Raw genomic sequence first — 4817 nt, forward strand, 5'->3', positions numbered from 1 at the left:
GAGAAGTTTCACATCTCAGTGTACACAACAACAACAACAACAACAACAACTGCGACGCATTGCTGGAGCTACAGCTAGCAGCCATAAGGCTGAAAATGATTACATTTACCGATTAATTTCTTCGGCTGCCAGCAGAGGGCAGCATAACATGGCTACTAGTTTCACACAGCTACATTGGGATGGCGTGATGGTGATTTTGGCGCTCCGCGTCAGGTTAGAGACACTACGGTAATGATTTCGGTTATGCTCACAACATCTGATAACGCTTTCTCATAGAAATGAACTCATTAGCACTAGGAGTGTGATTTACAAGAACGACAGAAATGAATCTTAAAGCACTCCGTTTATCAAAAGATTTTTATTTTAATAAACTTTATCTTGTATTTGACTTAGCCTAATTTAAATTATGATGTATATATTATATTATATTATATTATATTATATTGTCTAGCCAAAAAAAAAAAAAAAGGTCACACACTAATATTTCGTTGGAGCGCCTTTAGCTTTGATTACGGCACGCATTCGCTGTGGCATCGTTTCCACAAGCTTCTGCAATATCACAACATTTATTTCTGTTCAGAACTGCATAAATTTTTCCCCAAGATCTTGTATTGATGATGGGGGATTTGGACCACTGCGCAAAGTCTTCTCCAGCACATCCCAAAGATACTCAATGGGGTTCAGGTCTGAAACCAATCCACATGTGAAAATGATGTCTCATGCTCCCTGAACCACTCTTTCACAATTTGAGCCCGATGAATCCTGGCATTGTCATCTTGGAATATGCCTGTGCCATCAGGGAAGAAAAAATCCATTGATGGAATAATCTGGTCGTTCAGTATATTCAGGTAGTCAGATGACCTCATTCTTTGGGCACATAACATTGCTGAACCTAGTCCTGACCAACTGCAGCAACCCCAGATCATAGCACTGCCCCCACAGACTTGTACGGTAGGCACTAGGCACGATGGGTGCATCGCTTCAGCCGCCTCTCTTCTTACCCTGATGCGCCCATCACTCTGGAACAAGGTAAATCTGGACTCATCAGACCACATGAGCTTCTTCCACTGCTCCAGAGTCCAATCTTTATGCTCCCTAGCAAATTGAAGCCGTTTTTGCCGGTTAGCCTCACTGACAAGTGCTTTTCTTAAGGCTACACAGCTGTTTAGTCCCAATCCCTTGAGTTCCCTTTGCATTGTGTGTGTGGAAATGCTCTTACTTTCACTATTAAACATATCCCTGAGTTCTACTGTTGTTTTTCTATGATTTGATCTCACAACACGTATAAGTGATCGCCGATCACGATCATTCAAGTTTTTTTTCTTACCACATTCCTTCCTCGAAGATGATATTTCCCCACTGTGCTTCCACTTTTTAATAATGCATTGGACAGTTCTTAACCCGATTTTAGTAGTTCCAGCAATCTCCTTAGATGTTTTCTCTCTTTGATGCATGCTAATAATTTGATCCTTCTGAAACAGATTAACATCTTTTCCATAACCACAGGATGTGTCTTTCGACATGGTTGTTTAACAAATGAGAAGCTCCTCACTGCATCAGTTAGGGTTAAATAACTTGTTGCCAGCTGAAACATAATCACCCATGCAGTAATTATCCAATGGGAGGCTCTTACCTATTTTCTTAGTTAAATCCAGGTGGTGACCTTTTTTTTTGGCCAAGCAGTGTATATCATTCTTACCTGTGCTGAGAAACTATCTTAGACAGGGGGAGAAGGCTTAGATGAAGCCCTGTTTGTATACACTGGTTGCATTACTATCTCAAACTGTTTGGTTCACATCCCGTGCGGTAGCTGTGTCTGACCTAACACAGATCTTTACAGCAAAATCCCAGATTAACACCCAGATGCCTTGATTACCCTAATGTCTTCTTCACCGGTGTCTCTGCAGAAAACTAGATTACAATATGTCCAGAATTTAGCACCTAGACCATAGCCCACTCAAAATGTTCCCATCACGTCACCCCGACCCTCCATAAACAACACTGGCTACCAGTTACTTTCCAGATTTGGTATAGAATACATCTCACAGTTCATAAGATCTTCAAGGACCTCAACTTCAGTACCTCACTGATGTTATTCCGGTTACATCTCTGCTCAAATGCTCAGGTCACTGTCTTCTGGTCCAGCGTTGGGCCCCTAGATCAAGCTACTCTCCAGGGATCATTCAGTTTAATGGCCCCCAAACTCTGGAATTCCCTTCTCCAGCGGCTGTGTGACATTTCGTCCATTTCAGTCTTTAAATCACAAGTAGCAGTGTATCTCATTTCCCAGTCTTATCTCCTTCTCCAATATGTCCGTTAATAATAAAGCGTTTAATTCATGCACTGTATTTTGGTCTGTTTGGTCCCAAGGTATTTGTGTCTACCTATACCTCTATATCTAACTCTACCTACCTATACCTCTATATCTAACTCTACCTACCTACACCCTTATATCTAACTCTACCTACCTATACCCTTATATCTAACTCTACCTACCTATACCTCTATATCTAACTCTACCTACCTATACCCTTATATCTAACTCTAGGTACCTATACCCTTATATCTAACTCTACCTACCTATACCCTTATATCTAACTCTACCTACCTATACCTCTATATCTAACTCTACTTACCTATACCCTTATACCTAACTCTACCTACCTACACCCTTATATCTAACTCTACCTACCTATACCTCTATATCTAACTCTACCTACCTATACCCTTATACCTAACTCTACCTACCTACACCCTTATATCTAACTCTACCTACCTATACCTCTATATCTAACTCTACTTACCTATACCCTTATACCTAACTCTACCTACCTACACCCTTATATCTAACTCTACCTACCTATACCTCTATATCTAACTCTACCTACCTATACCCTTATACCTAACTCTACCTACCTACACCCTTATATCTAACTCTACCTACCTATACCTCTATATCTAACTCTACCTACCTATACCCTTATACCTAACTCTACCTACCTACACCCTTATATCTAACTCTACCTACCTATACCTCTATATCTAACTCTACTTACCTATACCCTTATATCTAACTCTAGGTACCTATACCCTTATATCTAACTCTACCTACCTACACCCTTATATCTAACTCTACCTACCTATACCTCTATATCTAACTCTACTTACCTATACCCTTATATCTAACTCTAGGTACCTATACCCTTATATCTAACTCTACCTACCTACACCCTTATATCTAACTCTACCTACCTATACCTCTATATCTAACTCTACTTACCTATACCCTTATATCTAACTCTAGGTACCTATACCCTTATATCTAACTCTACCTACCTATACCTCTATATCTAACTCTACCTATCTATACCTCTATATCTGACACTACCTAACTAAACTTCTCTACCTAATTCATTTGCTCCCAATCTGTGTTTGATTGTTTCTGTGAAGCAACCTCGAGTCTGGGGAAAGGTGCAATATAAATAAAATGCATCATAAAAATATTGTGCATCCTGTTTAGCCTAGTTGACGACTCAGAGGCGAGGCTGGCAACGCTTCGTGTGTACGACTGGATAGTCCTGTTATCTGCATTTCACAGATGGAGACATATTACTAGAACTTCATAACCAAGGAATTTATGCATAATTTATATGATTGTATTGGCAAAACATGAATGTATTTTATATTATATATTAAATTTATATGAATGTATTGGCAACAGGTTGCTGAACATAAAGGCAGTGCTTGATCAGACTCTCCCAGGCTAAGGGAGGCTCCGTCAGGGTAAACTAGCCATATTAGAGAAATCTTAGCCTGTGTTACACTGTGCATGCAGATTAAGGACATTACCACCCTGTGAAATTTAGGATGCAATACTTTTGAACTCCTTTATTAGAAATGTATACATTGTTGTTTTTGTTCTCACTGTTGTTAGACTGGCATTAACACATTATAAATGACAGACATTTTGTTGACCATGCATGCGCTCAATGTCCTGAATTCAATTACGGTGGTGCCCACGATAAAGAGCTGTTACCAGTTACATGATCACTGCAGGGCTACTGAAGCTTACTTGGAGTGTTTGAGAAGTCCCAGTCATGGTTCATGCTTTTGTCCACATGAAAAGGAGCTCTCTGATTTTCCCAGGGTAGATAGAGAGAGAGAGAGAAAGAGAGAGAGATTTCAAATTGAAATCTCCAAATTGGTATGGAGCTCACCAACACACCAAAGCCTCTTCAACAAAGCGCTGTTTGATTTGCCTCCTCTGTTTGCCATTTCAAACCTCTCCTTTGTCATGCCTAGATAATCTTAATGACTTGTTTGACTGGCCAGGACCATTTACAATGGCTTATATTAGTTAGTGTGAAACACCCATTCGCAGCTTGTGCTACTTACAGGGTAGACGCTTTCAGTAGTCATGAAGTTTACTGTTTACTAATGAATCTCAGTCAAACACATTCGTGCATTCTGAAAGTATGAATCCTGCATAGCTCACTCAAGTAAACTGAATTAGACATTTGCTCGGGTTTGCATCGACAATATGTCATTTGAAATTGGGCAAAATACATTGCACTTTGATTAAGTCTGATGAAAGGGCGCCCTACCCCTTTAAGGAGACATCGCAGAGATCCCCTTCCACAGACCTTTAAAAGATGGACTACATTAGAAACTGAGCACATCCCTGATGAAATGGGACAAATTCAACCTTTCTGAGTATGTGTGTTGTTGTTGTTGTTGTTGTTGTGTGTGTGTGTGTGTGTGTGTGTCTGTGTATTGGAGTGTGTCTGTTAGTCTGAGACAGGACCCACCACAGACCT

The sequence above is a fragment of the Electrophorus electricus genome, chromosome 12 (genome assembly GCF_013358815.1).
Source record: "Electrophorus electricus isolate fEleEle1 chromosome 12, fEleEle1.pri, whole genome shotgun sequence".
NCBI lineage: Eukaryota > Metazoa > Chordata > Actinopteri > Gymnotiformes > Gymnotidae > Electrophorus > Electrophorus electricus.